We start from the raw sequence: 11,481 nt of genomic DNA on the forward strand, positions 1-11,481 counted from the left end.
ATGGGCTTCCAAATATCACTTTGCCATTTCCACCAGAACTGTCTTAACGAAAGGCTTCTAGAGGGGAAATCTGTAAATCTGTGAGACGATTTCACAGAACACAAAGAAGATTCTCAGAAAGCTTCTTTGTCTTTGTTATCGGAGGATATTTCCTTTGGCCTTATAGTCTTCAAAGGGAAAGGAAATATCTGTTCTCAGATTCCACAGAAATAAGGCTAGCAAAGAGATCCAGGAAATACAGAAGTACCTCTGTGAGATGAATTAACAGAACACTAAGCAGTTTCTCAGAAAGCTTCTTTCCAGATTTCATCGGAGGATATTTCCTTTTTCTCCCTAGCCCTCTATGAGCTTCCAACTATCACTTTGCCAATTCCACAAGAACTGTCTTAGCGAAAGGCTTCTTGAGGGGAAAGCTGTAATTCTGTGAGATGATTTCACAGAACACAAAAAAGGTTCTCAGAAAGCTTCTTTGTCTTTGTTATCGGAGGATATTTCCTTTGGCCCTATAGTCTTCATAGGGATCCCAAATATCTGTTCTCAGATTCCACAGAAATAAGGCTATCAAAGTGATCCACGAAATACAGATGTAACTCTGTGAGATGAATTAACAGAACACTAAGCAGTTTCTCAGAAAGCTTATTTCCAGATTTCATAGGAGGATATTTCCTTTTTCTCCATAGCCCTCTATGAGCTTCCAAATATCACTTTGCCAATTCCACAAGTACTGTCTTAGCGAAAGGCTTCTTGAGGGGAAAGCTGTAACTCTGTGAGATGATTTCACAGAACACAAAGAAGTTTCTCAGAAAGCTTCTTTCTCTTTGTTATCGGAGGATGTTTCCTTTGGCCCTATAGTCTTCAAAGGGAAAGGAAATATCTGTTCTCAGATTCCACAGAAATAAGGCTATCAAAGAGATCCACGAAATACAGATGTTACTCTGTGAGATGAATTAACAGAACACTAAACAGTTTCTCAGAAATCATCTTTCCAGATTTCATCGGAGGATATTTCCTTTTTCACCATTGCCCTCAAAGGGCTTCCAAATATTACTTTGCCAATTCCACAAGAACTGTCTTAGCGAAAGGCTTCTTGAGGGGAAAGCTGTAACTCTGTGAGATGATTTCACAGAACACAAAGAAGTTTCTCAGAAAGCTTCTTTCTCTTTGTTATCGGAGGATATTTCCTTTGGCCCTATAGTCTTCAAAGGGAAAGGAAATATCTGTTCTCAGATTCCACAGAAATAAGGCTAGCAAAGAGATCCACGAAATACAGATGTAACTCTGTGAGATGAATTAACAGAACACTAAGCAGTTTCTCAGAAAGCTTCTTTCCAGATTTCATCGGAGGATATTTCCTTTTTCTCCATAGCCCTCTGTGAGCTTCCAAATATCACTTTGCCAATTCCACAATAACTGTGTTAGCGAAAGGCTTCTTGAGGGGAAAGCTGTAATTCTGTGAGATGATTTCACAGAACACAAAGAAGTTTCTCAGAAAGCTTCTTTCTCTTTGTTATCGGAGGATATTTCCTTTGGCCCTATAGTCTTCATAGGCATCCCAATTATCTGTTCTCAGATTCCACAGAAATAAGGCTATCAAAGAGATCCACGAAATACAGATGTTACTCTGTGAGATGAATTAACAGAACACTATACAGTTTCTCAGAAATCTTCTTTCCAGATTTCATCGGAGGATATTTCCTTTTTCACCATTGCCCTCAAAGGGCTTCCAAATATTACTTTGCCAATTCCACAAGAACTGTCTTAGCGAAAAGCTTCTTGAGGGGAAAGCTGTAACTCTGTGAGATGATTTCACAGAACACAAAGAAGTTTCTCAGAAAGCTTCTTTCTGTTTGTTATCGGAGGATATTTCCTTTGGCCCTATAGTCTTCAAAGGGAAAGGAAATATCTGTTCTCAGATTCCACAGAAATAAGGCTAGCAAAGAGATCCACGAAATACAGATGTAACTCTGTGAAATGAATTAACAGAACACTAAGCAGTTTCTCAGAAAGCTTCTTTCCAGATTTCATCGGAGGATATTTCCTTTTTCTCCATAGCCCTCTATGAGCTTCCAAATATCACTTTGCCAATTCCACAAGAACTGTCTTAGCGAAAGGCTTCTTGAGGGGAAAGCTGTAACTCTGTGAGATGATTTCACAGAACACAAAGAAGTTTCTCAGAAAGCTTCTTTCTCTTTGTTATCGGAGGGTATTTCCTTTGGCCCTATAGTCTTCAAAGGGAAAGGAAATATCTGTTCTCAGATTCCACAGAAATAAGGCTATCAAAGAGATCTACGAAATACAGATGTTACTCTGTGAGATGAATTAACAGAACACTAAACAGTTTCTCAGAAATCATCTTTACAGATTTCATCGGAGGATATTTCCTTTTTCACCATTGCAGTCAAAGGGCTTCCAAATATTACTTTGCCAATTCCACAAGAACTGTCTTAGCGAAAGGCTTCTTGAGGGGAAAGCTGCAACTCTGTGAGATGATTTCACAGAACACAAAGAAGTTTCTCAGAAAGCTTCTTTCTCTTTGTTATCGGAGGATATTTCCTTTGGCCCTATAGTCTTCAAAGGAAAAGGAAATATCTGTTCTGAGATTCCACAGAAATAAGGCTAGCAAAGAGATCCACGAAATGCAGATGTAACTCTGTGAGATGAATTAACAGAACACTAAGCAGTTTCTCAGAAAGCTTCTTTCCAGATTTCATCGGAGGATATTTCCTTTTTCTCCATAGCCCTCTATGAGCTTCCAAATATCACTTTGCCAATTCAACAAGAACTGCCGTAGCGAAAGGCTTCTTGAGGGGAAAGCTGAAACTCTGTGAGATGATTTCACAGAACACAAAGAAGTTTCTCAGAAAGCTTCTTTCTCTTTGTTATCGGAGGATATTTCCTTTGGCCCTGTAGTCTTCAAAGTGATCCAAAATATCTGTTCTCAGATTCCACAGAAATAAGGCTAGCAAAGAGATCCACGAAATACAGATGTAACTCTGTGAGATGGATTAACAGAAAACTAAGCAGTTTCTCAGAAAGCTTCTTTCCATATTTCATCGGAGGATATTTCTTTTTTCACCATAGCCCTCTATGAGCTTCCAAATATCACTTTGCCAATTCCACAAGAACTGTCTTAGCGAAAGGCTTCTTGAGGGGAAAGCTGTAACTCTGTGAGATGATTTCACAGAACACAAAGAAGTTTCTCAGAAAGATTCTTTCTCTTTGTTATCGGAGGATATTTCCTTTGGCCCTATAGTCTTCAAAGGGAAAGGAAATATCTGTTCTCAGATTACACAGAAATAAGGCTAGCGAAGAGATCCACGAAATACAGATGTAACTCTGTGAGATGAATTAACAGAACACTAAGCAGTTTCTCAGAAAGCTTCTTTCCAGATTTCATCAGAGGATATTTCCTTTTTCTCCATAGCCCTCTGTGAGCTTCCAAATATCACTTTGCCAATTCCACAATAACTGTCTTAGCGAAAGGCTTCTTGAGGGGAAAGCTGTAATTCTGTGAGATGATTTCACAGAACACAAAGAAGGTTCTCAGAAAGCTTCTTTGTCTTTGTTATCGGAGGATATTTCCTTTGGCCCTATAGTCTTCATAGGGATCCCAAATATCTGTTCTCAGATTCCACAGAAATAAGGCTATCAAAGTGATCGACGAAATACAGATGTAACTCTGTGAGATGAATTAACAAAACACTAAGCAGTTTCTCAGAAAGCTTCTTTCCAGATTTCATCGGAGGATATTTCCTTTTTCTCCATAGCCCTCTATGAGCTTCCAAATATCACTTTGCCAATTCCACAAGAACTGACTTAGCGAAAGGCTTCTTGAGGGGAAAGCTGTAACTCTGTGAGATGATTTCACAGAACAAAAAGAAGTTTCTCAGAAAGCTTCTTTCTCTTTGTTATCGGAGGATGTTTCCTTTGGCCCTAGAGTCTTCAAAGGGAAAGGAAATATCTGTTCTCAGATTCCACAGAAATAAGGCTATCAAAGAGATCCACGAAATACAGATGTTACTCTGTGAGATGAATTAACAGAACACTAAACAGTTTCTCAGAAATCTTCTTTCCAGATTTCATCGGAGGATATTTCCTTTTTCACCTTTGCCCTCAAAGGGCTTCCAAATATTACTTTGCCAATTCCACAAGAACTGTCTTAGCGAAAAGCTTCTTGAGGGGAAAGCTGTAACTCTGTGAGATGATTTCACAGAACACAAAGAAGTTTCTCAGAAAGCTTCTTTCTCTTTGTTATCAGAGGATATTTCCTTTGGCCCTATAGTCTTCAAAGGGAAAGGAAATATCTGTTCTCAGATTCCACAGAAATAAGGCTAGCAAAGAGATCCACGAAATACAGATGTAACTCTGTGAGATGAATTAACAGAACACTAAGCAGTTTCTCAGAAAGCTTCTTTCCAGATTTCATCGGAGGATATTTCCTTTTTCTCCATAGCCCTCTATGAGCTTCCAAATATCACTTTGCCAATTCCACAAGAACTGTCTTAGCGAAAGGCTTCTTGAGGGGAAAGCTGTAACTCTGTGAGATGATTTCACAGAACACAAAGAAGTTTCTCAGAAAGCTTCTTTCTCTTTGATATCGGAGGGTATTTCCTTTGGCCCTATAGTCTTCAAAGGGAAAGGAAATATCTGTTCTCAGATTCCACAGAAATAAGGCTATCAAAGAGATCTACGAAATACAGATGTTACTCTGTGAGATGAATTAACAGAACACTAAACAGTTTCTCAGAAATCATCTTTCCAGATTTCATCGGAGGATATTTCCTTTTTCACCATTGCAGTCAAAGGGCTTCCAAATATTACTTTGCCAATTCCACAAGAACTGTCTTAGCGAAAGGCTTCTTGAGGGGAAAGCTGTAACTCTGTGAGATGATTTCACAGAACACAAAGAAGTTTCTCAGAAAGCTTCTTTCTCTTTGTTATCGGAGGATATTTCCTTTGGCCCTATAGTCTTCAAAGGGAAAGGAAATATCTGTTCTCAGATTCCACAGAAATAAGGCTAGCAAAGAGATCCACGAAATGCAGATGTAACTCTGTGAGATGAATTAACAGAACACTAAGCAGTTTCTCAGAAAGCTTCTTTCCAGATTTCATCGGAGGATATTTCCTTTTTCTCCATAGCCCTCTATGAGCTTCCAAATATCACTTTGCCAATTCAACAAGAACTGCCGTAGCGAAAGGCTTCTTGAGGGGAAAGCTGTAACTCTGTGAGATGATTTCACAGAACACAAAGAAGTTTCTCAGAAAGCTTCTTTCTCTTTGTTATCGGAGGATATTTCCTTTGGCCCTGTAGTCTTCAAAGTGATCCAAAATATCTGTTCTCAGATTCCACAGAAATAAGGCTAGCAAAGAGATCCACGAAATACAGATGTAACTCTTTGAGATGAATTAACAGAAAACTAAGCAGTTTCTCAGAAAGCTTCTTTCCAGATTTCATCGGAGGATATTTCCTTTTTCTCCATAGCCCTCTAGAGCTTCAAAATATCTCTTTGCCAGTTCCACAAGAACTGTCTTAGCGAAAGGCTTCTTGAGGGGAAAGCTGTAACTCTGTGAGATGATTTCACAGAACACAAAGAAGTTTCTCAGAAAGCTTCTTTCTCTTTGTTATCGGAGGATATTTCCTTTGGCCTTATAGTCTTCAAAGGGATCCGAAATATCTGTTCTCAGATTCCACAGAAATAAAGCTAGTAAAGAGATCCACGAAATACAGATGTAACTCTATGAGATGAATTAAAAGAACACTAAGCAGTTTCTCAGAAAGCTTCTTTCCAGATTTCATCGGAGGATATTTCCTTTTTCACCATAGCCCTCTAGGGGTTCCAAATATCACTTTACCAATTCCACAAGAACTGTCTTAATGAAAGTCTTCTTGTGGGGAAAGCGGTAACTCTGTGAGATGATTTCACAGAACACAAAGAAGTTTCTCAGAAAGCTTTTTTCTCTTTGTTATCGGAGGATATTTCCTTTGGACCTATAGTCTTCAAAGGGAAAGGAAATATCTGTTCTCAGATTCCACAGAAATAAGGCTAGCAAAGAGATCCACGAAATAAAGATGTAACTCTGTGAGATGAGTTAACGGAACACCAAGCAGTTTCTCAGAAAGCTTCTTTCCAGATTTCATCGGAGGATATTTCCTTTTTCTCCATAGCCCTCTATGAGCTTCCAAATATCACTTTGCCAATTCAACAAGAACTGCCGTAGCGAAAGGCTTCTTGAGGGGAAAGCTGTAACTCTGTGAGATGATTTCACAGAACACAAAGAAGTTTCTCAGAAAGCTTCTTTCTCTTTGTTATCGGAGGATATTTCCTTTGGCCCTGTAGTCTTCAAAGTGATCCAAAATATCTGTTCTCAGATTCCACAGAAATAAGGCTAGCAAAGAGATCCACGAAATACAGATGTAACTCTGTGAGATGAATTAACAGAAAACTAAGCAGTTTCTCAGAAAGCTTCTTTCCATATTTCATGGGAGGATATTTCTTTTTTCACCATAGCCCTCTATGAGCTTCCAAATATCACTTTGCCAATTCCACAAGAACTGTCTTAGCGAAAGGCTTCTTGAGGGGAAAGCTGTAACTCTGTGAGATGATTTCACAGAACACAAAGAAGTTTCTCAGAAAGATTCTTTCTCTTTGTTATCGGAGGATATTTCCTTTGGCCCTATAGTCTTCAAAGGGAAAGGAAATATCTGTTCTCAGATTACACAGAAATAAGGCTAGCAAAGAGATGCACGAAATACAGATGTAACTCTGTGAGATGAATTAACAGAACACTAAACAGTTTCTCAGAAAGCTTCTTTCCACATTTCATCGGAGGATATTTCCTTTTTCACCATAGCCTTCTATGGGCTTCCAAATATCACTTTGCCAATTCCACAAGAACTGTCTTAGCGAAAGGCTTCTTGAGGGGAAAGCTGTAACTCTGTGAGATGATTTCACAGAACACAAAGAAGTTTCTCAGAAAGCTTCTTCCTCTTTGTTATCGGAGGATATTTCCTTTGGCCCTATAGTCTTCAAAGGGATCCAAAATATCTGTTCTCAGATTCCACAGAAATAAGGCTAGCAAAGAGATCCACGAAATACAGATGTAACTCTTTGAGATGAATTAACAGAACACTAAGCAGTTTCTCAGAAAGCTTCTTTCCAGATTTCATCGGAGGATATTTCCTTTTTCTCCATAGCCCTCTAGAGCTTCAAAATATCTCTTTGCCAGTTCCACAAGAACTGTCTTAGCGAAAGGCTTCTTGAGGGGAAAGCTGTAACTCTGTGAGATGATTTCACAGAACACAAAGAAGTTTCTCAGAAAGCTTCTTTCTCTTTGTTATCGGAGGATATTTCCTTTGGCCTTATAGTCTTCAAAGGGATCCGAAATATCTGTTCTCAGATTCCACAGAAATAAAGCTAGTAAAGAGATCCACGAAATACAGATGTAACTCTATGAGATGAATTAAAAGAACACTAAGCAGTTTCTCAGAAAGCTTCTTTCCAGATTTCATCGGAGGATATTTCCTTTTTCACCATAGCCCTCTATGGGCTTCCAAATATCACTTTGCCTATTCCACAAGAATTGTCTTAGTGAAATACCTCTTGAGGGGAAAGCTGTAACTCTGTGAGATGATTTCACAGAACACAAAGAAGTTTCTCAGAAAGCTTCTTTCTCTTTGTTATCGGAGGATATTTCCTTTGGCTCTATAGTCTTCAAAGGGAAAGGAAATATCTGTTGTCAAGTTCCACAGAAATAAGGCTAGCAAAGAGATCAACGAAATACAGATGTAACTCTGTGAGATGAATTAACAGAACACTAAGCAGTTTCTCAGAAATCTTCTTTCCAGATTTCATCGGAGGATGTTTCCTTTTTCACCGTAGCCCTCTATGGGCTTCCAAATATCACTTTGCCATTTCCACCAGAACTGTCTTAACGAAAGGCTTCTAGAGGGGAAATCTGTAAATCTGTGAGACGATTTCACAGAACACAAAGAAGATTCTCAGAAAGCTTCTTTGTCTTTGTTATCGGAGGATATTTCCTTTGGCCTTATAGTCTTCAAAGGGAAAGGAAATATCTGTTCTCAGATTCCACAGAAATAAGGCTAGCAAAGAGATCCAGGAAATACAGAAGTACCTCTGTGAGATGAATTAACAGAACACTAAGCAGTTTCTCAGAAAGCTTCTTTCCAGATTTCATCGGAGGATATTTCCTTTTTCTCCCTAGCCCTCTAAGAGCTTCCAACTATCACTTTGCCAATTCCACAAGAACTGTCTTAGCGAAAGGCTTCTTGAGGGGAAAGCTGTAATTCTGTGAGATGATTTCACAGAACACAAAAAAGGTTCTCAGAAAGCTTCTTTGTCTTTGTTATCGGAGGATATTTCCTTTGGCCCTATAGTCTTCATAGGGATCCCAAATATCTGTTCTCAGATTCCACAGAAATAAGGCTATCAAAGTGATCCACGAAATACAGATGTAACTCTGTGAGATGAATTAACAGAACACTAAGCAGTTTCTCAGAAAGCTTATTTCCAGATTTCATAGGAGGATATTTCCTTTTTCTCCATAGCCCTCTATGAGCTTCCAAATATCACTTTGCCAATTCCACAAGTACTGTCTTAGCGAAAGGCTTCTTGAGGGGAAAGCTGTAACTCTGTGAGATGATTTCACAGAACACAAAGAAGTTTCTCAGAAAGCTTCTTTCTCTTTGTTATCGGAGGATGTTTCCTTTGGCCCTATAGTCTTCAAAGGGAAAGGAAATATCTGTTCTCAGATTCCACAGAAATAAGGCTATCAAAGAGATCCACGAAATACAGATGTTACTCTGTGAGATGAATTAACAGAACACTAAACAGTTTCTCAGAAATCATCTTTCCAGATTTCATCGGAGGATATTTCCTTTTTCACCATTGCCCTCAAAGGGCTTCCAAATATTACTTTGCCAATTCCACAAGAACTGTCTTAGCGAAAGGCTTCTTGAGGGGAAAGCTGTAACTCTGTGAGATGATTTCACAGAACACAAAGAAGTTTCTCAGAAAGCTTCTTTCTCTTTGTTATCGGAGGATATTTCCTTTGGCCCTATAGTCTTCAAAGGGAAAGGAAATATCTGTTCTCAGATTCCACAGAAATAAGGCTAGCAAAGAGATCCACGAAATACAGATGTAACTCTGTGAGATGAATTAACAGAACACTAAGCAGTTTCTCAGAAAGCTTCTTTCCAGATTTCATCGGAGGATATTTCCTTTTTCTCCATAGCCCTCTGTGAGCTTCCAAATATCACTTTGCCAATTCCACAATAACTGTCTTAGCGAAAGGCTTCTTGAGGGGAAAGCTGTAATTCTGTGAGATGATTTCACAGAACACAAAGAAGTTTCTCAGAAAGCTTCTTTCTCTTTGTTATCGGAGGATATTTCCTTTGGCCCTATAGTCTTCATAGGCATCCCAATTATCTGTTCTCAGATTCCACAGAAATAAGGCTATCAAAGAGATCCACGAAATACAGATGTTACTCTGTGAGATGAATTAACAGAACACTATACAGTTTCTCAGAAATCTTCTTTCCAGATTTCATCGGAGGATATTTCCTTTTTCACCATTGCCCTCAAAGGGCTTCCAAATATTACTTTGCCAATTCCACAAGAACTGTCTTAGCGAAAAGCTTCTTGAGGGGAAAGCTGTAACTCTGTGAGATGATTTCACAGAACACAAAGAAGTTTCTCAGAAAGCTTCTTTCTGTTTGTTATCGGAGGATATTTCCTTTGGCCCTATAGTCTTCAAAGGGAAAGGAAATATCTGTTCTCAGATTCCACAGAAATAAGGCTAGCAAAGAGATCCATGAAATACAGATGTAACTCTGTGAAATGAATTAACAGAACACTAAGCAGTTTCTCAGAAAGCTTCTTTCCAGATTTCATCGGAGGATATTTCCTTTTTCTCCATAGCCCTCTATGAGCTTCCAAATATCACTTTGCCAATTCCACAAGAACTGTCTTAGCGAAAGGCTTCTTGAGGGGAAAGCTGTAACTCTGTGAGATGATTTCACAGAACACAAAGAAGTTTCTCAGAAAGCTTCTTTCTCTTTGTTATCGGAGGGTATTTCCTTTGGCCCTATCGTCTTCAAAGGGAAAGGAAATATCTGTTCTCAGATTCCACAGAAATAAGGCTATCAAAGAGATCTACGAAATACAGATGTTACTCTGTGAGATGAATTAACAGAACACTAAACAGTTTCTCAGAAATCATCTTTACAGATTTCATCGGAGGATATTTCCTTTTCCCCATTGCAGTCAAAGGGCTTCCAAATATTACTTTGCCAATTCCACAAGAACTGTCTTAGCGAAAGGCTTCTTGAGGGGAAAGCTGCAACTCTGTGAGATGATTTCACAGAACACAAAGAAGTTTCTCAGAAAGCTTCTTTCTCTTTGTTATCGGAGGATATTTCCTTTGGCCCTATAGTCTTCAAAGGGAAAGGAAATATCTGTTCTGAGATTCCACAGAAATAAGGCTAGCAAAGAGATCCACGAAATGCAGATGTAACTCTGTGAGATGAATTAACAGAACACTAAGCAGTTTCTCAGAAAGCTTCTTTCCAGATTTCATCGGAGGATATTTCCTTTTTCTCCATAGCCCTCTATGAGCTTCCAAATATCACTTTGCCAATTCAACAAGAACTGCCGTAGCGAAAGGCTTCTTGAGGGGAAAGCTGAAACTCTGTGAGATTATTTCACAGAACACAAAGAAGTTTCTCAGAAAGCTTCTTTCTCTTTGTTATCGGAGGATATTTCCTTTGGCCCTGTAGTCTTCAAAGTGATCCAAAATATCTGTTCTCAGATTCCACAGAAATAAGGCTAGCAAAGAGATCCACGAAATACAGATGTAACTCTGTGAGATGGATTAACAGAAAACTAAGCAGTTTCTCAGAAAGCTTCTTTCCATATTTCATCGGAGGATATTTCTTTTTTCACCATAGCCCTCTATGAGCTTCCAAATATCACTTTGCCAATTCCACAAGAACTGTCTTAGCGAAAGGCTTCTTGAGGGGAAAGCTGTAACTCTGTGAGATGATTTCACAGAACACAAAGAAGTTTCTCAGAAAGATTCTTTCTCTTTGTTATCGGAGGATATTTCCTTTGGCCCTATAGTCTTCAAAGGGAAAGGAAATATCTGTTCTCAGATTACACAGAAATAAGGCTAGCGAAGAGATCCACGAAATACAGATGTAACTCTGTGAGATGAATTAACAGAACACTAAGCAGTTTCTCAGAAAGCTTCTTTCCAGATTTCATCGGAGGATATTTCCTTTTTCTCCATAGCCCTCTGTGAGCTTCCAAATATCACTTTGCCAATTCCACAATAACTGTCTTAGCGAAAGGCTTCTTGAGGGGAAAGCTGTAATTCTGTGAGATGATTTCACAGAACACAAAGAAGGTTCTCAGAAAGCTTCTTTGTCTTTGTTATCGGAGGATATTTCCTTTGGCCCTATAG

This window comes from Macaca nemestrina, chromosome 17, assembly GCF_043159975.1.
Source record: "Macaca nemestrina isolate mMacNem1 chromosome 17, mMacNem.hap1, whole genome shotgun sequence".
Lineage (NCBI taxonomy): Eukaryota > Metazoa > Chordata > Mammalia > Primates > Cercopithecidae > Macaca > Macaca nemestrina.